The sequence below is a fragment of the Jaculus jaculus genome, chromosome 19 (assembly GCF_020740685.1).
Source record: "Jaculus jaculus isolate mJacJac1 chromosome 19, mJacJac1.mat.Y.cur, whole genome shotgun sequence".
Taxonomy (NCBI): Eukaryota; Metazoa; Chordata; class Mammalia; order Rodentia; family Dipodidae; genus Jaculus; species Jaculus jaculus.
In genome coordinates, this window is record NC_059120.1 from 53,729,902 (window position 1) to 53,756,210 (window position 26,309).

At 49.1% G+C, this 26,309-nt stretch overlaps 8 non-coding genes across 8 annotated transcripts; 3 read left to right on the top strand and 5 right to left on the bottom strand.

Annotated features, from left to right (window-relative positions):
- Window positions 1–2,239: 2,239 nt before the first annotated feature.
- Window positions 2,240–2,311, bottom strand: Trnaq-cug. The gene has a single exon. It is a non-coding gene; the product is annotated as a tRNA-Gln (tRNA).
- Window positions 2,312–4,982: 2,671 nt separating this feature from the next.
- Window positions 4,983–5,056, top strand: Trnan-guu. Its single transcript has one exon. It is a non-coding gene; the product is annotated as a tRNA-Asn (tRNA).
- A 2,476-nt stretch (window positions 5,057–7,532) lies between these two features.
- Trnag-ccc lies at window positions 7,533–7,603 on the bottom strand. Its single transcript has one exon. It is a non-coding gene; the product is annotated as a tRNA-Gly (tRNA).
- A 2,396-nt stretch (window positions 7,604–9,999) lies between these two features.
- On the top strand, window positions 10,000–10,073 carry Trnan-guu. Its single transcript has one exon. It is a non-coding gene; the product is annotated as a tRNA-Asn (tRNA).
- Window positions 10,074–14,925: 4,852 nt separating this feature from the next.
- Window positions 14,926–14,997, bottom strand: Trnae-cuc. Its single transcript has one exon. It is a non-coding gene; the product is annotated as a tRNA-Glu (tRNA).
- Window positions 14,998–16,869: 1,872 nt separating this feature from the next.
- Window positions 16,870–16,941, bottom strand: Trnaq-cug. Its single transcript has one exon. It is a non-coding gene; the product is annotated as a tRNA-Gln (tRNA).
- Window positions 16,942–23,195: 6,254 nt separating this feature from the next.
- On the top strand, window positions 23,196–23,267 carry Trnah-gug. Its single transcript has one exon. It is a non-coding gene; the product is annotated as a tRNA-His (tRNA).
- A 1,500-nt stretch (window positions 23,268–24,767) lies between these two features.
- Trnah-gug lies at window positions 24,768–24,839 on the bottom strand. The gene has a single exon. It is a non-coding gene; the product is annotated as a tRNA-His (tRNA).
- Window positions 24,840–26,309: the final 1,470 nt, after the last annotated feature.

Genomic DNA, 26,309 nt, shown 5'->3' on the forward strand with positions numbered 1-26,309 from the left:
AGCTGACAAGAATTCTGTGACTCTGAGCCTCGATCCCTTTGGACAATATGAAACTACCTCATCTGAGGAGACAGCTGCCTGTACTTAATCTTACTTGACAGAACCCTCCGCTCAAGGATGTAAGTCTCTCCCCTCTCCCAAGTGCAGAAGAATTCAGAGGATTATATAAAATACATAATAAGTCTATCTCAATCCCAGTTCAGAGCCTCGGTTTTAGCGTTAGCCAGCAGAGGCCCGCGCATGAATGAAGGCTCTCTCCCTCTCTCTGAGATGGATTTTGCCTGATTATTCTCATTGACTCATGGCGTTCTCTAGCAGTAGGACACTGAGGAATCAAGCTGGAACTGAGCTGGAAGCCACCACGTGACTGGTTAGCTTGCCTCAGCACTGCAAAGTGTGCTGGAAGCCGGTGGGGGAGAAAAGCCAAGGACAGTCTCCACAAGCGGTGGATCCTGCAGGCTGCACACGCAACCAGCCAGGCAGGATGTGTCCATGGGTGCAGCAGTGGCACATCAGTCGGTGAGGTTAACCAGCTGCTGGCTGATTGGATCTGAGGCGTGTACAGCAGAAGGGAAGTCATGCCTGGAACCGAAAACTGAGTCAAAAGCTGATGGCTTAGAAGCACAAAGGCCCTGACGTAAGCCACCACTGTCCTTTGGATACTTGGAGATGTGGAGCCCATCAAATTGCCTTCTGAACGCATACGTTTATGACCATTGATGAATGTGTTCTCACTGAAGGCTAGCGAAGCTTCTCTTACAAATGTCAGTGAAGCCCAGGCGTGGTGGCGCACACCTTTAATCCCAGCACTTGGAAGGCAGAGGTGGGAGGATCACTGTGAGTTCGAGGCCAACCTGAGACTACATAGTGAATTCCAGGTCAGCCTGGGCTAGGACAAGACCCTACCTCAAAAAACAAAAACAAGCAAACAAAAAAAGTTATAGTTAATCTGAGACAGAAGAAAAAAGTAACTGCTTAGAAGAAAAGATAAAAGACAGAAGAAAAGCAAATACTCAAACACAAGTGAAAGGTCGCACATGCGCACTAGGTGGCACATGTGTCTGGAGTTTGATTTCAGTGGCTGGAGGACCTAGTGCACCAATTCTCTCTCACACACATTAAAGAAAAAATAAAAAAAGGCCAGTTGAGCCGGGCGTGGTGGCACACACCTTAAATCCCAGCACTCGGAGGCAGAGGTAGGAAGACCGCCGTGAGGTTCAAGGCCACCCTAAGACTACATAGTGAATTCCAGGTCAGCCTGGGCTAAAGCAACACCCTACCTCTGAATCCCCCCTCCCTCCCAAAAAATACCAGAAAGAAAGAACAATGCTTTTCACATTAACACATTGAAATTACCTGTAACTGCCAAGCTGTCTCCCCAGCCCTCTCGTGTTTATTCCCCTTTCCTCCACGCCTGTCTTTCCCTTCCTCTTCCAGCTCTGTCTTCCATGGTCTTGGCCATCAGCATGGCCCTCCCTGCACCTGTGCTTCTTTCTGTCCATCTGTCTCTTGTTGGTCCTCTCCTGAAACGACATGGAGTGGTGATAAAGATCAAATATATCAGGCTGGAGGAAGTTTGACTGCAAAGCCAAACTGCCCCGGCCAGCGGAGAGTTAAACAAGGACCCGAGGGGAAATTAACCTGGATGAGAGACAAGAGACACAAAGAAGGAGACCAAGTCTATATTCTGATCAAGGTCTCAGATTTATTCAGGCAAGCACAAGCTTATACACAGAAAATAAAACTTTCTAGACAGTGCCTACATGCCTAAAGTCTGCTCCACAGATGCCTCTGTGTCTGAAGACTGTTTGCCAAGGCCATAGGATAAGGCCTCTGTACCCGGAGATCCAAAAACAGCTGCAGTTCTCATGGTCAAAGAGCAGCTACAGCTCCCGACACCAAACAACCCTGATTCAAATCTCCCCAGGTAAGCCAGATGTACAAAGTGGCACATGCATCTGGAAGGGGCTGAGCACGTATTCGGGGGGTGTCCCTCCCCCAGGGCCACGCCAAGGGACCCGGCATACCTTCCAGGTGCCTGCGCTCTGGCTGGGCTCGAACCTGCGCCGCCTCGCTCGCTCCCAGGCCCCAGGAGCGCCTCTGCACGGTGGGGACCTTGATGCCTGTGCGCTAAGGCCAGGCAGGTGAAAGAGGCTGCCCTGATCATCTTCGCAGGCCAGGAGCAACCCTTAGGCTGCAGAAGTCAAGTAAATGAGTCTTTCCAAAAGGAGGATTAACAAGGTCCCACCGAGACTTGAACTCGGATCGCTGGATTCAGAGTCCAGAGTGCTGACCATTACACCATGGAACCCATACAGAGCACACCCTTTAAACATTCTGTCAGAGGTGTGCATGGTCACGTCAAGCCCAAGCTGAGGCCATGCATTTCAGCCTCCATCATAAACCTCATGCTCTGTCTCAGTTGACCACACATTTTTCCCAACTGCCCGAAGGTGCTCAAGGTAGGACTTGGGACTTCCTGCCCTTCCTAGCCACCCAGCACCATGCAGGCCTACCTCTGCTTCCCACAATCTCTAAAGGCCTATCAACAATTGGGACTATCCAACAATTGTTGGAATGTGGAAGAATGTTCCTGTTTTCTTTTTTTTAAAACAAAACAAAACAAGTTTATTTTTGAGAGTGATAGATAGGGAGAGAGAGAAAAGAGACAGACAGACAGAATGGGCACACCAGGGCCTCCAGCCACTGTATAGAAACTCCAGACCCATGTGCCCTCTTGTGCATCTGGCAAGCACCTTAGCCACTAAGCCAGCTCTCCAGTCCCCATATATATTTTAATTTTATTTATTTATTTATTTACTTGCAAGCAGGGAGAGAAAAGAGACAGACAGAAAGAGAATGGGCATGCCAGGGCCTCCAGCCACTGCAAACAAACTCCAGATGCATGCACCCCCTTGTGTATCTGGCTTATGTGGGTCCTGGGGAATGGAACCGAGGTCCTTTGGCTTTGCAGGCAAACACCTTAACTGCTAAGCCATCTCTCCAGCCCCCTTATGTTCTTTATATATGTGTGCGTGGGGGGGTACATAAAGTATCCATTTGGGGAATTGTATGTTTCTTTTTTTTTTTTTTTTTTTTTTTTGGTTTTTCAAGGTAGGGTCTCACTCTGACTGGCTCAGGCTGACCTGGAATTCACTATGTAGTCTCAGGGTGGCCTCGAACTCACGGCGATCCTCCTACCTCTGCCTCCCGAGTGCTGGGATTAAAGGCGTGCGCCACCACGCCCGGCAATTGTATGTTTCTTAAAAGAAATATATATATATTATAAACAAAAGCTGGCCATGGTGGCACATGCCTTTAATCTCAGCACTCGGGAGGTAGACATAGGATTGCTGTGAGTGTGAGGCCATCCTGAGACTACATAGTGAATTCCAGGCTCTCCTGGACTACAGCAAGACCCTACCTGGAAAAGCAAAACAAAACAAGCAAAAAATTATAAGCAATCAGCCCTGTGTAAGGTTTACATAATATCCATAAGCTATCTGAACTGTTTTAAAAATCCACCACATGCTGGCTAGGCGGGGAAGGCCTGCGTTTTCTGAAAGTTGGCCCAGTCAATTCCATTCCAACTTCTCCGTCATAACTGAAAACTTGCGTGTTTTTTTGGTAAACAGTCAATACGTGAAAGTACCAACATCTCTCACCGATGGGCCATAGTGTATAAGTGGCCCCGTTTCCATGCAGCAATTGTGGACACAAAATTCAGCAGCTGTATTTCCATGTATACAAGATAAAAGTCACCATTATAGCTCAAAATAGTAACCTGTACATATCCCTTAGTTCTCCAGGTGGCCTTTGGTTGTTAAAGATAAGCCTAGCACATTAACATCGTGGGTTTTTTTTTTTTTGTTGTTGTTGTTTGTTTGTTCCTCTGGCTTTAGATCAGGCTGACCTGGAAGTCACTGTGTAGTCTCAGGGTGGCCTGAACTCTCCACGATCCTCCTGCCTCAGCCTCCCCAAGTGCTGGGATTAAAGGTGTGCACCACCACCGCCTGGCTTTTTGGTTTTTGAAGTCGTCTCACTCTAGCCCAGGCTGGTCTAGAACTCACAGAGGTCTTCCTATGACAGCCTCCCAAGTGCTGGGACTAAAGACGTACACCACCTTTGGGTCGTTCAACCCAACCAACGCTACGCTGTTGTCCTCACGGTTGTTTTGGTCAATGAACCCCAGAGATTCTCAAGTTTCTGCTCACCGCCCCGCCCCCCACCCAAGGACTGGCCTTGCAGATGCGCATGGCCCTACCCAGCAGCTTACATGGGCGCTGGGGACTGCAAACTGGGCAGCTTCAGCCTCTCTCCGACCCTCATGCTAGTGTGTGAAATACTTTCAGTGACGAAGCCATTTCCCCAAACCTCTATATTTATTTATTTATTTATGTTTATTTATTCATTTTTGGATTAAAAAATATTTTATTTGACGCAGAGAGGCAGATAGTGAGAATGGACAAACCAGGGCCTCTTAGGGACTGCAAACTCATTCCAGACCCATGTGGCACCTCCTGCATCCGGCTTATGTGGGTACTGGGGACTCAAGCCTGGGTCCTTCGACTTCACAGGCAAATGCCTTAACCACTAAACCATTTCTCCAGTATTATTATTATTATTGTTATTATTATCATTTTATTGATTATGATTTTGAGGGGGTGGAAGCAGGGTCTCATTCTGACTTAGGAACTCATTCTGTAGCCGCAGGTTGGCCGATCCTCCTGATGCATAGACTTAGGAGAACCCCAGACAAGTGAACCCCAACATCGGCCCTTGACCGTCCTTCCCTCCCCCTGGACTCGGGGACACCCCCGCGCCCCCCGCCGGCCAGGAGCCGCGCTGCACCCGCGCTGGTCCCGCCGCGAGCAGCCACCGCCCCGCGCCCCGGCGCGGCCTCCCCGGGCGGCCCGAGCAGCTCCCGGGCTCGGCGGTGCTGACGCCTGGACAGGCGGAGCCCGAACCCCTGCGGCAGTCGTGTCTCTGTGGCGCAATCGGTTAGCGCGTTCGGCTGTTAACCGAAAGGTTGGTGGTTCGAGCCCACCCAGGGACGTCAGTTCTCGGTTTTAATAGCTTCCTCTTACTTCCTTCCTTAAGCAAAAGGGATGGAAAATCTGGAGAAACGCAAGTGGATTTTGGAATTTATCCCAGAAGATGTACAAAGATACAAAAGGAAAGGTTAGTTTTTCTTTTTTCTTCTTTTATTCTCTTCCGGAGGTCTCCCTCTAGCCCAGGTTGACCTGGAATTCACTAAATTGTCTCAGAGTGGCCTAGAACTCACTCAGTTCTAACTCCGCCTCCCAAGTGCTGGGATTAAAGGAGTGCGCAGCCACACCAGGTTAGGAGGCAAAAATTCTGTCTCTGGGTCTTTGGGGTGAGTGAGTGCTATCGTTCCCATTGTCACCCCCTAAGTCATGGACCTGTGAATTCTGGCTGTGGGAGAATTACTACCATATGCTGGATTCTCATTCAGAACATATACAGTTCTCTGAAGAATCCTGCCAGACATGTAGCCCTTTCTCACCCAACTGGCCCTTTATCCCCAGGCTTGGCAGTTAAGACACTTGCCTGCAAAATCAAATGTCCCAGGCTGGATTCCTTGGGACCCACATAAGGCGGCACATGCATCTGGAGCTCATTTGGGTTGGCTGGAGGCCATAGTGTGCCCATTCTTTCTATTTGCCTCTCTATCTTCATCATATATATATATATATATATATATATATATATATGTATGTATGTATGTATGTATGTATGTATGTATGTATATGTATATGTATATGTATATGTATATGTATATGTATATGTATATGTATATGTATATGTATATGTATATGTATATGGATCAAATTTGCTCCAGTTTACAGCTAGGCCTAAGTTTCCGTTTCCTGGAGAGGCAGGCAAGACTTCTGGGAAAAACCACCAACAAAGGACATGCCCAAGGTGGTGGGCTCTGGTGGCTGAGTCAGTTTCTAGAGACATGTCCCTTTGGCAACCGTTGGTGCCCTTCTGCCCCAACCAATCAGAGACATACAAGTGTAACTGCTGCTTGCCTAGCCAATCATTTTAAAAGATCAACTAACCCACCTACAATCCTCCTGGTTGTACTTAAAGGGGGCCTGCGTGCTCCTCTCCGGGTCACCATTTTGTATGAATGGTTGACCCCTGCGTGATGGCTGATTCTGCAGAATAAACACTCTTAGTTTTTACATACTATTTGAGTCCGGGGTCTTCAGCGATTCTTGGACCCATATATACATATGTGTGTGCGTGTGTAATTTTTATTTTTTAAACAATATCATTCCAATATTCTATCAAGCCAGCTGCCTCAGGGTGGTGGGGCACCTGGTAAAACCAGTGTATTCCATGATCACGAGCCCACTACCGCACTTTCTTGGCCACGAAGTGAGTTCCTTGGTCAGAAGCCATGCTGTATGGAATAACGTGATGGTGGATAAGGCATAGGATTCTTTTAGGCATTTTCAGTTACAGATTGAGGCCCAAAGAGAACCAGGAAATGTCACCCCACATGCCATTTTGCCCTGACAGAAGGACAGAAATGAAACTGGTGACTGATCCCACACAGCCCACAATCTGGCATGCCACCTAAGTAAATAGTCCAGGTGGACTGACCCTGGGGTCTGCCCTCTAAATGTACAAACCCATCGAGTCTTCCCTTTGTGCACCTGAATTTGATGAAAGAACACATTTTTGTTTGTTTTTCGAGGTAGGGGTCTCACTCTGGCTCAGGCTGACCTGGAATTCACTATGTAGTCTCAGGGTGGCCTCGAACTCACGGCAATCCTCCTTCCTCTGCCTCCCCAGTGCTGGGATTAAAGGTGTGCTCCACCACACCCGGCTCCACTGTCACTTCTCAGCACTGTGGTGACTTTTGAGTCATCGCAGTGGTTACCAATGTCTGAACAAAGAAGCTTCTCTAACCAAAAGTGAGGCTAGCGTTAATATATGGGCATAAACATAAGTGTTTGCAGGGAAGTCTGATGGGCATAATATATCCATTTAGCCAGACAACAGCAGTCATCACTCCCCACATGTGTCCCCTTTCCCTGAGCCTCTATGAGTGTCTGGGGACCACAGGTCTCTATTCCTCAGTCTCCTCACTGATAGTTGGGCCAATGATCTGTCCAAGGCCCAGGAAATTAGTCAGTGAACAGAGGAGACTCCACCGCGGAGCTGGAACAGAAGAAAAAGACTGTAAAACCGGGCGTGGTGGCGCACGCCTTTAATCCCAGCACTTGGGAGGCAGAGGTAGGAGGATCACTGTGAGTTCGAGGCCACCCTGAGACTCCATAGTGAATTCCAGGTCAGCCTGAGCCAGAGACCCTACCTCGAAAACAAAACAAAACACTGTAAAAAGTGGAATACACAAAACCACAGCAAGAGGCAGACCTACTGCACGGGCGAAATAACACTCAACTTCATCTGTAGTAAACAGGGTGATCCTCAGACTATGTTTTACTGGATAGATTGTTACTATAAATGAGAACCCAGTAGAGCGAGAAAAAACTTGCATTGGCCGGGAATCGAACCCGGGTCTCCCGCGTGGGAGGCGAGAATTCTACCATTGAACCACCAATGCACTTGACCTCTTTACTTAGCATGTTACGTCCCTGTTGTGGGCAATTTTATAGGAAGGCCTGATTTTTAAAACCACCCAGGAAGTAAAATTGGTTCAAACAGAAAAATAAATAAATAAATAAATAAATCTGAGAGCTCATCACCGAAGTAGATTTAAAACATACCCAACCAAGGCTCAGGGAATTTTGCGGAAGAGGGGGCGGAAAGATTGTAAGAGCCACAGGTGGGGATGTCATGCCCAGGGGCATTGCCTTTTCCCAATAACTGGCTGCTGTTCCCACAACACAAAACCCACAATCCCATAGGGGATAACAGCAACCGCACGGAGGAGGGTCCCTGCGGAATGGAGGCAGGGAGGAGGGAAGAATGGTACCAAAACATGATGCATCCATACAAAGTATGCTCTTTTTTTTTTTTCCCCCCTCCTGAGGTAGTGTCTCTTTCTAGCGCATGCCTTTCATCCCAGCACTCGGGAGGCAGAGGAAGGAGGATTGCCGTGAGTTCGAGGCCACCCTGAGACTGCAGAGTGACTTCCAGGTCAGTCTGGACCAGAGTGAGACCCTGCCTCAAAAAACAATAATAATAATAATAAATCTGGAAACATTATTGATGCTTAAACTTGACCACTGAGTGGACAGAGACTGGAAGGGTTCTAGGCCAGAATGTACTGATGGCTTATGTGTTCCTGGTAGAGCCTTTGTTAGGAATGCACACTTTATTCAGTGCTATGTATATGCTGCGGGAAATTTACATTCTATTGGAAATCTCTGGGCTTTTCGTTTTTAATCACTAAGTGATATTTAATGCAGTTTTATATAAATTAATTCTTTTTTATTTTTCTAACTTTTTATTGACAGCTTCCATAATTATAGACAATAAGCCATGATAATTCCCATTCCACTTTCCCCCTCACAATCTATCCTCCATCATATTCCTTCTCCTTCTCAATTAGTCTTTTTATTTTGATGTCATCTTCTTTTCCTCCTATTATGAAGGTCCAGAGTAGGTAGTGCCAGGCACTGCAAGGTCATGACCTCATGAAATTACAAAGATTTTGTATGGCAAAGGACACTGTGAATAAACCAAAGAGGCAACCTACAGAATGGGAAAAAAACCTTTGCCAGCTATACATTTGATAGAGGATTAATATCTAGGACATACAAAGAACTCAGAAAATTAAATAATAAGAAATCAAACAACCCATTTAAAAAATGGGCTATGGAACTAAATAGAAAGTTCTCAAAAGAAGAAATACGGATGGCATATAAGCATATGAAAAATGTTCTACATCCCTAGTCATCAGGGAAATGCAGCTTAGAAGTACGTTAAGATTCCATTTCACTCCCATCAGATTGGCTACCATCATGAAAACAAATGACCATAAATGCTGGCGAGGATGCGGAAAAAGAGGAACCCTTCTACACTGTTGGTGGGAATGCAATCTGGTCCAGCCATTGTGGAAATCAGTGTGGAGGTTCCTAAGACAGCTAAAAACAGATCTACCTTATACCCAGCTATAGCACTCCTGGGCATATATATATATACTAAGGACTCGCCACAAAAACAAAAAAACAAAAAATATATATATATAAATAAAATCAAACTGGTGCACTTTTAATTTTTACATATTTGTAATTCATCATTATTTGATTCGTTTAATGAAGGTGTGAAACTTACATGAAAGGTGAGGGCATGATAAATAGTTCTCTAGAGCTGCAGAACCAAAACAATGTACATACATGTATACAGGTATGTATCACAAAAGAGGATCTAGCGGGCGTGGTGGCGCACGCCTTTAATCCCAGCACTGGGGAGGCAGAGGTAGGAGGTTCGCCACGAGTTCGAAGCCACCCTGAGACTACATAGTGAATTCCAGCTCAGCCTGGTCTACAGCAAGACCCTACCTCAAAAAAACTAACCTTCCTTCCTTCCTTCCCTCCTTTCTTTCTTTTTCTTTTTTCTCACTGTAGCCCGGGTTGACCTGGAGTTCACTGTGTAGTGTCAAGGTGGCCTCGGACCCACCACGCCAAGCTCAATTCTGCTTTTTAGGTTGCCTCAGAGACTCAGTTAAAAGGCCATAAACGTAGATGGGTTTAGATGCTTATTGTAAAAATGTAAATCAGGCTGGGCGTGGCGCGCGCGCCTGCATCCCAGCACTCGGGAGGCCGAGGCCGGAGGACCGCCGTGACTTCGGGTCTTCCCCGAGGCTCCCTCGCGGTCACGGTCCCGCCGCGGGAACTCCGGTTTCTGCCCGGGGCTCGGGTTCCCCGCGCGCGGCCCGCGGACGCTCCATCTTCCGCCCCGTCCCGGGCACCCGGTTCCCGCCGCCCCGCAGAGCTTCCCCGCTCGGGCTCCGGCCGCGGCCCTCGGGGCGCCGGGAAGGGAGGCGGCGGTCGTGTCTCTGTGGCGCAATCGGTTAGCGCGTTCGGCTGTTAACCGAAAGGTTGGTGGTTCGAGCCCACCCAGGGACGAGGGGAGTCACAATTTTAACACCGTCCTATACACAGCTGAGGGAGAGAAATGAAAAAACGACAAACTTGCCTTGCCTCTTCGCAGGCAATATGGGCACATAATTCACGTGCGGCATATTATCTTTACAACTGTGACTTTCAAAAATACATAACGGATTATTTGAGGGGGGGGGGGAGTTTCTTTCTTCCTTTTTTCTTTCCTTCTTTCCTTCCTTCTTTCTTTTGGTTTTTCGAGGTAGGGTCTCACTCTAGCCCAGGCTGACCTGAAATTAACTCTGTAGTCTCAGGGTGGCCTTGAACTCATGGCGATCCTCCTACCTCTGCCTCCCAAACGCTGGGATTAAAGGCGTGCGCCACCACACGGCTCGTGACACATTTTAAAAAGAAAAAAGAAGAAAGAAAGAAAGAGAGAGAGAGAGAGAGAGGAAGAAAGAAAGAAAGAAAGAACACCTGTCCATGGCAGAGATAGGAGGTAAGAGGATCTTCATGAACTTGAGGCCACCCTGAGACTCCATAGTGAACTCCAGGTCAGCCTGGCTAGATGGAGCGTCTGGAGGTTCACATGTGCGTAAGTAGGCCAAATGAAGCTGACTCCCCAAAATGGCTGGGCCAAACCCAATCCCAGGAAGAATGAATAAAATAAAAGGTTTACAAAGAATTCTCTTTGTCTTGTTGACTTTGCGCTAGGAAATCAGTCTTTTCACTGAGGACTGGAAGCTGGACAGCTGTACCATCATCCCTCCTGGATCTTCAGGAGATCTTGACAGCAGATCTCGGGGTTTCCGGTCTCTATAATTTGATGAGGTCAGGCACAGTGAGGGTGGGATGACCAGAGACTCAGTCTCCATAGTCTTGAGAGTCAAATTCCTCCCAGCAAATCTACTATGAAATACACATACGCACAATATATATTCGAGAATTCAGACACAGGGCTTGGTTATTTTGTTCTGTCATTTTTTGTTTGTTTTGGGAGGTTGAGGAGGTAGTTTAGTGTAAGAGCTTTTGTCTACCAAATTAAAAAAAAAAATGTATTCATCTGGGCGTGGTGGCGCACGCCTTTAATCCCAGCACTCGGGAGGCAGAGGTAGGAGGATCGCCATCAATTCAAGACCACCCTGAGACTCCATAGTGAATTCCAGGTCAGCCTGGACCAAAGTGAAACCCTACCTCCAAAAAATAAAAATAAAAATAATGCATTCAGTCCTCAGCACAGTCCCCTCATAAAAAAAAAAAATTGTTTTTGAGACAAAGTCTCATTATATAAAATAACCTTGCCTGGTGCTCACTCTATATCCCCAGACTGGCCTCAAAACCACCCTCACCTGGCCTCAGCCTCCCAAGCTGTTGGATTTACAGGTAAGCACCTTTTATTTGTTTATTAGCGTGAGAGAGAGTGAGCCACTGCAAACGAATTCCAGATTCATGTGCATCTGGCTTACATGGGACCTGGAGAATCAAACTTGGGTCCTTGGGCTTGACAGACAAGTGCCTTAACTGCTAAGTCATCTCTCCAGCCCCAGTAAGTACCTTTAACGGCTGAGGCACCTCTGCAGCCCCTCAATATCCGTTTGAATTATTTGTGTGTGTGTGGGGGGGTCGCCTGGGAAAATGAGAAGAACCCATTTTTCTCAGTTGTTCATATGAGCAGTTCTATTGTCCCTTCTCCGTTTGTCTGCTTTTCCCGCCGACTGCTGGGTTCTGTGGCTGCACTTCTGCAGGGCTGTCACGTGATTCTTGGACACGCGTGGATCCCGTGCTAGCCGGAGCTGGGTGTGGGGAGAAGTGGATGTTCACGGGGATCTGTACACGATCACTCCCTTCTCGTCCTGAAAGTTTAATCTTTGTTCTCCTTCGATAAAACACCTGCTGACAAGACAGCTGGTGTTTAGGCAATCTCCCTGGTGGTCTAGTGGCTAGGACTTGGCGCTTTCACCCCCACAACCCAGGTTCGATTCCCGATCAGGGAAGGGTCTTTTACAAAACTAAGACCTGGAAATCTTCCAGTAGAAATCACAAGAAGGGTGGGCCTCATGAACAGTAAACAGTGATCTTCCCTTGGCCTTCTCTCAATCTTCGCAGGCTGCCAGGAGGCCTGAGACCTTTACTTTGAAAAACTACAGAACAGTTGCTATCTGATGATGTCCTCTGCCTCTGGGTTGATGAATGCCTGTAGTCTGTTAGTTCATTCCAGAAAGGTGTCACCTGATAGTCAGACACAGAGGTGGGCCATTAATGGCTCATAGAGAGGCCTGATGTATTCGTCGAAGATAATTTGGTACTGAATCTAGGACATCCCATTTCCCCAAGGTCACGGATTCTTGTCAGCCAATCAGCCTTCGAGGAAGTTTATAGGTGGCCAGCTGCTGCTTGGGAACAGAGGGATCACACTTTTTGCACATAGAGCCCAAAATTATTATCTATGTCTCACTTTTTTTTTTTTTTTTTTTTTGGTTTTTTGAGGTAAGGTCTCACTCTGGTCCAGGCTGACCTGGAATTAACTCTGTAGTCTCAGGGTGGCCTTGAACTCATGGCGATCCTCCTACCTCTGTCTCCCAAGTGCTGGGATTAAAGGCGTGCGCCACCACGCCCGGCTACGTCTCACATTTTTAAGATCTGATCTAGACGAGGCTGAGTAATGGACAGGGTAAGCAGCTCCCAGAGAGAGGAACTGCTGTAAAAGACATGAATCTGATGAAATCTATTGCCATTATGATACAAGCAGAATATTTTCCTTTTCTTGTCCTCTGCATCTGACATGACATTTACATATGAATATGATAGGAGTGTTATATTTAAAATGCAATGTATTAATACCATCACTTGGGAGGCAGAGGTAGGAGGATCACTGTGAGTTCGAGGCCACCCTGAGACTAGATAGTGAATTCCAGGTCAGCCTGGGCTAGAGTGAGACCCTATCTCAAAAAACCAAAATAAATAAATAAATAAATAAATAAATAAAAGTAAACCACAAGGGCGCAAGACTCTACCTTAGAAAACAAACAAGCAAACAAAAAAAGATAATAAAATAAATTAAAATAAAAATAATTTTAAAAATTTCAAACATCAAATAAAGTATTTTTGTTATTTTTTGAGGTAGGCTCTAGACCAAGCCGATCTTCAACACAGTCTGTAGACCCAAGCTGCCCTCCTCAGTGCTGGGATTAAAGGCATGCGCCACAACTGCTGGCTTGAAACTTATTTTTTAATTCTATTTTTTCTGTTGGCCGATTTTCTTCAGCAGGGACAACCTCTTGTGGCGTGTCTCGCTCTAATCTAGTGAAGATTAGTGTTCAATATATAATTCATTGTAATTTATTTGTAGATAACTTCATGTGCCCCACTTTTTACAATATTTTATTTGGGAGGCAGAGTGCCAAATAGAGTGGGCATGCCAGAGCCTCTAGCCACTGTAAACATTCCAGACCCGTGCTACTTTGTGCATCTGGCTTAAGTGGGTACTGGGGATTCGAACCTGGGCCCTAACCCTAATTATTTAGCCATCTCTCCAGCCTCCATTTTTCTAGATTCCAGTTTTGGGAAGAAAATGTAGAGTTATGTGACAGAGCTCCTCCTACCTCTGCCTCCCAAATGCTGGGATTAAAGGCGTGCGCCACCATGCCCGGGTCTGTTATTTAGTTTTTTGCATTCTCACTCTAGCTCAGGCTGACCTGGAATTCACTATGTAGTCTCAGGGTGGCCTTGAACTCACGGCGATCCTCCTACCTCTGCCTCCTGAGTGCTGGGATTAAAGACGTGCGCCACTATGCCCGGCTTTGTTATTTCATTTTTGTTAGCAAAATATGACTGACATGATGGGCTTGAACAAGGATTTTGTGAGTCCTTGTCCCCACAGACCATGCCAAAGGATCCAGGCAAGCCTTGCCTTACCAGCCCAGCGCCTGCCCTCCTCCGTGGCCCAGTCTCAGCCTTGTGGTCAGAGCAGAGCACCTCCCACCTGGGCTTTCGGCTTATACCTGGGGCCGGTTTTGCCCACCTGTGCGGAACATAGAGCTTCCTGTCCCCAGTGTTGTGGAGCGCTTAGGATGGAGAGAAGGCCAAGAGAGATCATTGCTTCCTGTTCCAGAGGACACGCTCCTGAGAGAGAACCAGGCCCAGCCATTGTACAATTCTGGCCCTGTTGTTTGACTTTGGTCTGCTCTGAATATTGTAGGGTTCTGATAGTAAAAATGACTTCCTTTCTTCCATTTACAGTTCATCCCCACATCCTTTAATTCCATGTAAGCTTAAGCTCTTTTACTTTTCCTTTGAAAATATTTGAAAAAATGTATCTGATCCCTTGCTGGGCATGGTGCTGCACGCCTTTAATCCTAACATTCGTGAGGCAGAAGTAGGATTGCCGTGAGTTCGAGGCCACCTTGAGACTCCATAGTGAATTCCAGGTCAGCCTGGGCTACAGTGAGACCCTACCTCAAAAAGCCAGAAAAAAAAAAAATATTATCTGATCCCCTTTATCCCATAAACAGCCGAAATCTGGAACCTTCCCATTTGGAATTGAACCTAGGACCTGGCCCATGCCAGGCGCTCTGCCATTGAGACTTTGTGACGGTTAATGTCAACTTGGCAGGCTCTAGAATCACTTAGCAGACCCAGGGTTGGGCATGAGTGTGAAGGAGTTTGTAGATTGAAACGGGAAGCTTCATTCTTTTGGAAAAGGAGAAATTGCAAGGAGCATCTCCAGGTGTGGCTGGGTGAAGCTAAGTGAGGAAGAGGATCTACAAAGGTGAGCGTAAGTGCTGTGTGCCAAATGGAAGTCCCTGTAGTTAATCTTATTTCCTGACCTTACACAGTGCTAAACCTTTTAGTACATCATGGAGGCATTGCCAAAAACAGCTTCCCTGACCGGGAATCGAACCCGGGCCGCGGCGGTGAGAGCGCCGAATCCTAACCACTAGACCACCAGGGAGCACGTGTGCTTGGGGAGTATGTTTACATGGAGAACCAAAAGGAAGACTTAGGCTTCAAAAGAGAAAAGGACGTGAGCGCGTGCAGGTCCCCGTGACCATCGGCTTCTCCCCACGCCCACACCGGATCCGCGCGTGTCCGAGGCCCACGGCGGGCGGAGTCCCGGGGCTGCCGACGGCTGCGGGAGAAGCTGGAGGGACTCGAGGTCCGATGCTCAGCCCGCGTCTTCCCGGCCCTGCAGCCCGCAGGTCCACGGTCGTCCCGAAGCGCATCCGCCCTGCGACTGTGCGCGGGAAAAGGGGGAGGGTTCAGCAGAGAAGGTCCGGGGTTCGGAGCCCGGGTCCCCGCCAGCGCGCGGACGCCGAGGGACACTGGGTTTCAACAGCGAGCTTCGATGACAAAGCAAGGGCGGGAAGATGGTGGGAGCCCCGGGGTGGGGGCGACCCCCAGGCCTTGCCCCCCATGACCGGTGCTGCTCTCTCGTCTCATGACCCGCAACCCCACTGCGGAGGGCCCCGGGGAGTGGGGTAGGGACGAGGGAGCGATGGCACCCACACGATGTGGCCACAAGGAGTTTCCATTAAAAATAGTAATAATACTTGGGAGGCAGAGGTAGGAGGATCGCTGTGAGTTCGAGGCCACCCTGAGACTCCATAGTGAATTCCAGGTCAGCCTGAGCCAGAAGTGAGACCCTACTTCAAAAAACCAAAAAAAAAAAAAATAAAAAAAAAAAAATAGTAATAATAAAGCTGGAAGTGATACACACTTTTTATTTTTATTTTTTCGAGGCAGGGTCTCACTCTCGCCCAGGCTGACCTGGAATTCACTCTGTAGTCTCAGGGTGGCCTCCAACTCATGGCGATCCTCCTGCCTCTGCCTCCCGAGTGCTGTGATTAAAGGCGTGTGCCACCACGCCCGGCCTTCATTTTTATTATTGACAACTTACATAATTATAGACAATAAACCATTATGATTCCCTTCCCTTCCCCAAATTTCCCTTCCCAACTCCGCTCTCCAGCACACCTTTAATTGCAGCTCTTGGGAGGCAGATGTAGGAGGATAGCTGTGAGTTCAAGGTCAGCCTGGGCTACAGTGACACTCAACCTTGAAAAATAAACAAACGAGTAAGTACATAAAGTAAAAACCAAAAAGCACAGAAACGGTCCAACGCGACAAGCTAAGAGGAATACCTGGAAACACGAAACTCAATGTTAAACGAAAGTAGAAACGATTAACATTAACTTTCTACACGTATAAAAGCAAATTTTATTCACTGCACCTCGTTCTCAAGAGTGACACTGCGGTCCCTGCACGCGTCCTAGGCGTTCCCCAAGAAAAGCCATTTTCACTCAGCAGCTGCTGTTTGGGGGTCACCTCCTCGTCGGCGGTCACTGCTGACCGTGCTCGGGCTCCGGCGTCCATCCAAGGCCCTGCGGATTGGCCTGAAGGGGCTGAGCACGGATTCGGGGGTGTCCGTCCCCCAGGGCCACGCCAAGGGACCCGGCGAGCCTTCCTGGCGGCGCCCGCGCTCCGGCCGGACTCGAACCTGCGCCGCGGCGCTCGCTCCCAGGCCCCAGCAGCGCCGGCGCCACCGCCCCGTCCCGCCTCAGCCCGGCTCCGCACGGTGGGACCTGCGGGGTGCAAGCGAGGGACAGCGGGCGTCTAGGGCTGTGCAGTCCCGTGCAGGAGATGGGCCCCGGGGTCACTTGAAGACAGACGGGGGCGGGAACCTTGATGCCTGCGAGTTCGGGGCCAGGCGAGGGGACGAGGTTGCCCTGAGCATCTTCCCAGCCCGGGAGCAACCCTTTGGCTGCAGAAGTCAAGTCCCCTATGGATAATGGGAAAATGAATCTTACCAAAAAGACGGTTAACAAGGTCCCACCGAGATTTGAACTCGGATCGCTGGATTCAGAGTCCAGAGTGCTGACCATTACACCATGGAACCCTCGTCGTGAGGAGCTTCTTAGTCACCCTTGATGGGGTACCTTGTCTCCTAATCCTATGCTCCCAGGCCCGCTGAAGGACCTTCTGCAGACACCGGACCTGCACCCCTCACGATCTCCTTAAAGACCGGGACAAAGGCCGGCTGTCAAACAACCACGACCAAGAAGTGATGGAGGTTCCCGCCACGCGCTCGGGCTTGGGAGGACGGACGCTGCTGCCCACGGGGCTCCGGCTGCGGCGATCGGTTAGCGCGTTTGGCTGTTAACCAGAAGGTTGGTGGTTCGAGCCCACCCAGGGACGATAGGTTCTGATTTCATCAGCTTTCTCCCTAAACACTCATTGGTGAGAGAAAATCATCCGTTTGGTCAGTGCTTCCAATCGGCCCCACTAACTTAACCAGCAGAGATGAAATAACTACCCTAAGTAGCAAAATGATTCTATTAATTATTTAATATTTATATTAATTTATTTATATTTATATTAGTTTATATTTAATTATCTAATCTATTAATGATTCTATTAATCTCTTTAGCAATGGACTTGTCTGCAGGTCACAGTAATCTTACTGCCAGTGGAGGGGTCTTCAACAATTTATTAGATCAATATCAAAAGACACAGTGCCATCCAGGCGGGATGGCGCACGCCTTTAATCCCAGCACTCAGGAGGCAGAGGTAGGAGGATTGCCAAGAGTTTGAGGTCACCCTGAGACTCCATAGTGAATTCCAGGTCAGCCTGAGCTAGACTGAGACTCTACCTCGAAAAACAAAACACAACACAAAACAAACAAAAAAACACAGAAACACAGTGTCAGAACATTATGCAGACTCTGCCAGTAATATTTTTTTAAATTTTTGTTGTTGTTGTTCATTTTTATTTATTTATTTGAGAGTGACAGAGAGAGAAAGAGGCAGAGAGAGAGAGAGAGAGAGAGAGAATGGGCGCGCCAAGGCCTCCAGCCACTGCAAACGAACTCCAGACGCGTGCGCCCCCTTGTGCATCTAGCTAACGTGGGTCCTGGAGAATCGAGCCTCGAACCGGGTTCCTTAGGCTTCACAGGCAAGCGCTTAACCACTAAGCCATCTCTCCAGCCCCATCTGCCAGTAACATTTGTTATGCAGCACCTAGGTCATGTGACATTGACGTTGCCCCACTAGTGGTTCCTGGGATTCATGCCGGAGCAGCCCTAGTTATCTGTCACCTCTCAGCACCATGGTGCCTGCTGAGTCACCCCAGTGGTCACCGCCATCTGAAAAGAGAAGCTTCTCATGCCAAAAGTGAGAGTAGCATTAATATGTGGGTATGAACGATAAGAGAAAGGCTTTCTGGGTACGTTTGGTGAGCATAGTATTTGCACTTAGCCAGACACTAGCAGGTCTTACACCCCTAGGCCTCACGACTTCCCCTGTCATAATGCCCCCCATCCCCCGAGGTAGTCTCTCTCTAGTCTAGGCTAACCTGGAATTCAATGTACACTCAGGGGGGCCTTGAACTCAACCAGGCAATCTTCCTACCTCTGCCTCCCAAGTGCTGGAATTAAAGGTGTGTGCTACCACGTCCGGCTCCTTCATAGGGTTTTTGTTTTTGGTATTGGTTTTGGTTTTTTTTGAGGTAGGTTCTCCCTCTAGCACAGACTGACCTGGAACTCACTATGTATTCTCAGGGTGGCCTTGAACTCCTGGTAATCCTTTTACCTCTGCCTCCCAAGTGCTGGGATTAAAGGCGTGCCCCACCACGCCCTCCATCGTAGGTTTTTGATGAACCACTCTGACGCCATCTTAGAGCTAGGAGCCATTTTATTGTTAAATCAAGATAAGTTTCATTTCTGCTTACTACGAAATTTGTTTCTGTTAGGTCTAGCTGTTCCTTGACTACCTGCCCGGAACTCCCCACCGCTGGAGCCTCCTGGACCCTGAGTCACTCCCCACTGACGCTGCCTTACCTCATACTCTCCCGAGAGGTCAGGCCAAGCAATTGTGAACTGCTATTTGCTTCTGTCTCTTGTTTGCCAAGTTCCCTATTGGAAATCCTTCAACTTTACAGTCTATGAATTATCAAAACCTGTCTTTTCTTTTGCTCAGGGCTGCTCTCTGCAACCCTGTCTTAGGGAGGCAGCCGCCAGCCCGGCTTTGCTGTGCACAAATAAAAACTTGCTTCAATTTGGCCATAATTTGTGGTTGGTGGTCTTTACTTTTGTGAATTCTGGGTTAACAGTTTTGTTGTAGAAATTTTCTGGAAAGATCACTCCAAGGCCAGAATGAGTGAAAGCAGAGGGTTTATTTACCTGGGGGCCAAAGAGCTTCCAAAGAAGCTCTGACCCCAAGATGAGATTTTGTTTCAATTAATTGATTTATTTATTTGACAGACAGAGAGAAGGAAAAAGAGAGAGAGAGAGACACAGAGAGAGAATGGATGCGCCAGGGCTCCAGCCACTGCAAATGAACTCCAGACTCATGGGCTCCCTTGTGCATCTGGCTTATGTGCGTCCTGGGGAATCAAACCTGGGTCCTTTGGCTTTGCAGACAAATGCCTTAACTGCTGAGGCATCCCTCCAGCCCGCCAAGCTGAGATTTTATTTTCATTTTATATCTTTCATAGCTGAGGGGTGGGGTAAGTGGACAAACAAGACGTGACAATTTACATATCAATCATTTCTGTAGTCAGGCCACCCTAACAACAAACTCCAGTTTACTTTGTTTTACCTTAGACTGTCTTTCCTTCTTATTATCCCTCTGGGCCCTTTCTGGAAAGTTCCCTATCTGGGATTTTTTTCATCTGCTGACAAAGGTAAATTTAGCTCCTTAGCAATTAACTCTTACAGTAAGATGGTAAATCAGTTAAACTTTTCAGCTTCTTTTCTCCCACAGTTTTTCAGTATCAGGCATGTATTCCCTCCTGTGGCCGGGGCCTCCAGTCCAAGTAGAGAGCAGTTGGTTTCCCCCATAACAGACGTGCCGCTATTGCACCTTTTCTGCCTGCAGGCTGCAACAGACAGAAGAGTAACTACCACAAGGACGTTTTTTTTTTTTTTTTTTTTTAAATTTTTATTTATTTATTTGAGAGCGACAGACACAGAGGGAAAGACAGAGGGAGAGAGAGAGAATGGGCGCGCCAGGGCTTCCAGCCTCTGCAAACGAACTCCAGACGCGTGCGCCCCCTTGTGCATCTGGCTAACGTGGGACCTGGGGAACCGAGCCTTGAACCGGGGACTTAGGCTTCACAGGCAAGCGCTTAACCGCTAAGCCATCTCTCCAGCCCCACAAGGACGTTTTGAAGAGGTTTCAATGAAAATCGTTTCCTCTTTTATCACCCCATGTCTTGGTGTGAAAACTTGGTCATGGACCTTCTTTCTGCACATTTTGACCCACTACAGACATATCTTTGGGTGGGAGCCCTTGGAACCATACTCTCACGTTACTTTGGAAAGTACTTCCATTCTGATTTAGCAAAGAAGGAAAGACAGATGCTGGGACAGTGATTCTGTGTTGTACTCTAGGCACTTCATAACAGCTTCTCCAAGGATTTCTTCCTTTTTAAAAAAAAAAAATATTATACTTATTTATTTGAGAGAGAAAGAGAGAATAGAATGGGCATGCTGGGGCCTACAGCCACTGCAAAGGAACTCTAGACACATCTGGCTTATGTGGGTCCTGGGGAGTTGAACCTGGGTCCTTTGGTTTTGCAGGCAAATGCCATAACCACTAAGCCATCTCTCCAGCCCAATTCCTTCCTTCTTTACATTTAAATGATCAATTGTCACTACTGAGAGTGTCTATCAGTAGGTCATGTGACAGCTACATGAAAGCTTCCTGTACACAGAAATGAACTTGAGCTCCACCATTCTTTTCCTTTGTCTCCTCCTCCTCCTCCTCCTCCTTCTGGAGGTAGGGTCCAGCTCTAGCCCCGGCTGATCTGGAATTCACTATGTAGTCTCAAAGTCATGTCAATTCTCCTACCTCTGCCTCCTGAGTGCTGGGATTACAGTCATGCCAGGCTTGCACGTGAATGGATGATTGGTCGTGGGCGTTCCCCGTCCGCACTTCCATGTGTCTTAGCAATTCCTCCCCTTGTGGCTTCCCCAACCCTTGGAGACCCAGAAGCTCAGAACGTGACATGATGACAGAATAAATCCTCATCACGCCTGTGATTTAACGTGACAGCTGTGAGGGTGACCCTCGGTTCGGCGCTTCCCAGAGTTCTGAAACTGCGTGTTTTCATACAGTCAGCAACAACCCAGGAGGGGCCGGAAACAATGACCCTGACTGGAAACGATGGCCCTGCCCAGAAACAAGGCACAGTGAGTTAACGGGACTTGGGCTGAAGGTGACTTGTCATCAGTATTATCTTAAAGACACTTCTGGTGCTCCTTTGACATTCAATAGACTCCTGGTCAGTCGTCCTATTAATCAGCCATGATTGATGACCTGAAATCACCTGGAGAAGAGAACCACCTTGTTCCGTACTTGTGGTCAGTCATCTGTCATTCATGACCTGGTTTTACCTCAGGATGGGAACCACCTTGTTGTGAACTGCTAGTCAGTTGCCTGTCAATCAGCCATGACTGATGACCTGGCTTCACCTGGAGAAGAGAACCAACACCGAACTGCTTGCTGTTTTGCTTCCGTGTCATCGGAACTGGGTCCACTGACGTTGAGCAGTTTTGCCCTGTTTTGAAGGATTGTGGACCTAGTGACCTTGGTGCTAGTGGATTTGAGGCTTTCAGTTGGTTTTGAAATCTGTCCATTTTTGCTGGACTCTCATACAGACTTTACTAGAACTTCTAGCAATTCTCGTCATCAAAAGCGTCAGCACCAAGTCTTACTCTGTTCACTAAAGTTCACAGGCAAAAAGAAGTTTCTGAGGCCTCAGTCGACTAGAAAAAGGCATGTCTTAGCTGATCACAGAGATGTCAAACCACACACACACAAAAAGGCAATTTGCAAGGGTAATTAATAAAGCCCAAGATAATTATTTCAATTTACTGTAGCACTAAACCCCACAATTGCCAAAGTCAGTGGTTAAAGATCTGATCAACCGCTTTTGGCAGACGGGAGCCTCCTCTTCCTGATCCCTTTCACCAAGCATTTGCCCCACGTGGCTGGGAGGCTCCTGGGGTCTCGGGCGAGGCTGCATGGGCCAGAAGGCAGCTCTTGAGGAGAAATACTGAAGTGAATCTGCACAGCCATTATTAAGAAGCCCCTGGATCCCGTTGTTTGATCGGCCATTATGATCCAAGCCGTGTAGATAGACTTGCTCTGTATCCCACATGCCCTTTGCAGGAGACACATCTTCTAGGAAGATACCACATCCGAAATGCCTGGGACAGCTTGGAATTACTTAGACGTGACAGAGCAAGTCCTCTGGCCTGCAGAAATAGTCAAGTGATCAAACGCAGTGTATGCGAACAAGGGTGACCCGAAACTTACATGTAAGCAGACAATCAAAGCATCAGTTTAATTTAAAACTTAGGTGAAACGAGAAAAGTAATAGATACAGGGAGAGGAAGAAAAGGCTTTGTGGGAGTGAATTCAGGTTTCTAGTGACAGTTCTGGGCTTGATAGGATGCCCAAGTCTCTGGAGCACTGGTTCCCTCCCAAACCCCAGGTCTTTAGAAGACTCCCACAAATCACGGGTGGGTCGGGTCCTCAAATGAGCACAAGCCACGGAAGAAAGGAGGGCACTGGCGGTATTCCTACCTTGTTTTGAAACGCTATGTGGTTGGAGATTGCAAAAATAAAAATAAAAGCACAAAAGTCCGACAGCAGTATCGAACCGGGAACCACTGGACAAAGGATGCAGCGCTTTTAGCCGCTGAGCCAGCGGCACACGAGGCGCGCCCGGCCCTCCGCGGCGCTCACGGCTCCTCCGGCGCCAGGCGGAGCCACAGCTGCGGCGCTCGGGCGGCGGCGCCGGGTCGGAGAACCGCAGACCCGCGGCCCCGTCGCGCTCGCCTCGCCCCGCCGACCCGGCGTCCGGTTCCGCAGCGGGAAGCAGAGCAGGCCTCGGCCTCCCGCCCGCGCCGCGTCCCCGGGGCCCGACGGAGACCGGGCGGCGGCGCGAGCCGGGGCCGAGCGCGGAGAGACGCGCGCCGGGCCGCCCGCGACCTGCCGCTCGTCCCCGCCGGGGTCCGGGTCCGGATCGGGGTCGGGATCGGGGTCCGGATCGGGGCCGGGGAGGCGCGGGGACCGTCGGCGGGCGGCGGCGCTACGTCAAAGGTCGGCCGGCGGGAGCGCCGCGCGTCGCCGGGCGCGTGGCTCGCCGTGATCGTATAGTGGTTAGTACTCTGCGTTGTGGCCGCAGCAACCTCGGTTCGAATCCGAGTCACGGCAGCGTTCCCCTTTTGCTCCCGCCGCGCTCCGCCAGCACCGCCCGTGACGCCCTTCGCGCCGGCCCCGCCCCGCGAGAAGCCCCGCCGCGGCCCCCGGGCTCTGAGCGCCCACGCGCGAGGCCCGCGCCCCCAGCCGCACTTCCCTCCAGCTCGGCACCGCCGCGGAGGAGACGGAGAAGACCGGCCGACACGGCCACGGTGTCCCGGCCGCACGCGCACCTTGGCCCCGCCAAGCCCTCTTCCTGGGGACCAGGGCTCCGCGGACGCTGAGCGCGACGCTTCCTCTGGACACCTGGGCAGCTGCGCTGACCCTCGCGACGGGCGGCATGAGCGTCTCTCTGCACTGAGGGGCTCGGGCTGTGCACGTAACTCTAAGCGTTTCATCGTTTGGGGGTTATTGTTGTGTTTTGGTTTTTGTTTTTAGGAAGGGGCTCACTCTAGACCTGGAATTCACTATGTAGTCTCAGGATGGCCTTGCAGTCGGCCTCCACCGTGCTGGGATGAGAGGTGCGCTGCCAAGCCAGGCAGTTTTTATGATTTTTTTAAAATAAATTAACATCTTCCCAAATGTCATTTTCTTTTCTTTTTCTTTTCCAAATGGCATTTTCTTGGACCCTAGAGGCCTCATGGATGACCCAGAGCTCTGAGACAATGTTTTGGTCATTTATAACCTTGTTATCTTGCGTGTGAACCCCCCCTCCTCGCTCCCTCCGAAAATCCAGCCCCACACATAAAGACGTTCTAGACGTCGACATCCCTAGGCCGAGACGATGTGCTTTGACCCTAGGGACAGTTAAAGGGACGCAGCCCCACACGCACGCGCCTCGCTCGGGTACGCAGCGCACACAACCGCACAGAGCGCACAGCGTGGACTTACTCCTCAAGCACGAACATAGTCAGACGTGAAGAATGCCGGGTGGGTGGGGGGTCAGCAGAGGTGCTCGGTACTGTCCAAAAATGAACGGCCAGGCACGGTGGCCCAGGCCTGTAAGCCAGCAATTAGGGCGCCGAGGCAGGGGTCAGGACTCCAAGGTCATCCAGCCAACATCGTTTCAGACCATCCTGTGCTTCTTAAGACCTTAAAAAAAAAGAAAGAAAGAAAGAAAGAAAGAAAGAAAATAAAGACAAGAAATTAGAACTGGTCTATGGGACCTTAAGCAGTGGAGAGAAGGGCAGGGCGGCTCACTTGTCCAGGCCTTGATGGGACGAATGCAATGGACACTAACTTGATGTAGGTGTTGATATCAGAGTGTTGATCTTGGTTCTACTGTTATTCTATCTAACCTTTTTTTTTACTCCCATAATTTCCCTCTGGCAGAAAGCCTGTGAATGGAATGCGGACCATAAAGAAGACCTTGTAAATTGAAGTCATCCCAGGGTCGTTTGTGAGCAGGACGGGATTGGAGGCCAGGAGGCTGGTGGTGCTGTGGGCTGGCGGGCTCGGACCTCCCAGCGCGGAGCCTGCAGCGGTGACCATCCCGGAGGCAAAAAACGTCAACGCTGCCGTGACTCGGATTCGAACCGAGGTTGCTGCGGCCACAACGCAGAGTACTAACCACTATACGATCACGGCGAGCCACGCGCCCGGCGATGCGCACAGCTGTCCGCATGCAGACCTTTGACGTAGCTCCGACGCTCGGCCCGCCTCCGCTTCCGTGCCTGCCGCCCGCCACGCCCCGCAGGTGAGCCCAGCGGCCAGGCGAGGATTCTTGCTCCTGTGCTCGTCCCCGCCCATCATCGGAGGTCCCGAGGGTGCAGCTGGTCATGCCTAATCCTCTTCTTTCTGTAGCTTAGGGTCTTGGGTATGTGGGTTGTCCTTCCGCGGTCCCCGGGGTTGTTGGTTCGAGACCACCTCTGACCTTCAGGTGGCTTTTAGACTTTTTTACTGCTCTCCAACCACAGAGTTTCAAGACGAGGCAGAAATACCTCCGTCCTCTGCGCCATGCTTGGGCACTTTGGCAACACCTAACCCGACCCCAGAGACTTTAGTATCCTTCAGTGCCCAACATCAACACCAGAAACCACTGAATTCGCTCCCACAAGCCCCGTTTCTTCCATCCAAGTTTAAAGTTTCGCTGGATTGGCTCAATGATTACCTGATCGCAGTGAGTTCGAGGCCAGCCAAGGAGTCACCTGTCACTCGGACACACTAAAGAGAAGTCATGATGTTCTAAACACATGGGGCAGCAAGAGCCAGGGAGTTCACCTGTAATTTAGGGAACTCAGCACAGCTCTGAGGGAGTGAAACTCAACCGCACAGGGTGCCTGTGGGCCACAGACTCCCCTCGGCTCTAATGATTTATCTCACATGCATTAATTTTCTTTTGTTTGCATTCTAATCCTAGGTATATTCAATATTATTCCTTTGCTCTACACCAAGTACAAACACAGCCTCATCTAAAACGCTACAAAGTTACAAAAACTCAAAACGAATTTATAGTACTGACTGTACAACCAAAGGACAATAAAAAGCAATCAATGTACACGTTGCTAAGGTAACCTGCAAGGCCATCATGAATGATAGGTGATGTGGGGGCGGGCTAGGTTTGAAAGGCCCAAGAATTCAGAAGCCCAGAAATACTATCACGCTCCAAAGGGAGCTTAAGCGGGCCCCTGCATACCTCAAACTCCAGGCTTTACTCTCTGTTGGAAGCAAGTAAAGAATCCCTCTTCTCATTATATCAGAGCCTGCTCCTAATATAAAACTAGGTAAAAAGGGCATGAGATAGCCCTCAAGGATGGGAAATGATTAATGAAGTGAACCACTTATTTGGTTTCTGTAAATAGCCTGCACCATAAGCCTTAGTAGCCCGCACTATAAGCCGCAGCAGCCTGCCTCAGACCACCAAGGTCATAGGAGACTGATACCACACTCTGCTACCCCCACCCAAGGACCTGCGCAAATGCTGACCACCAAGGTCATAGGAGACTGATTGGTCCATGAGGGGCTTGAACAAATTAAACTAATTGGCTTAGAAACTATGGAGTGGCACAAACTGACTGGCTCACACCCCACGGGCTCCTGATATTAAAAAAATGATTG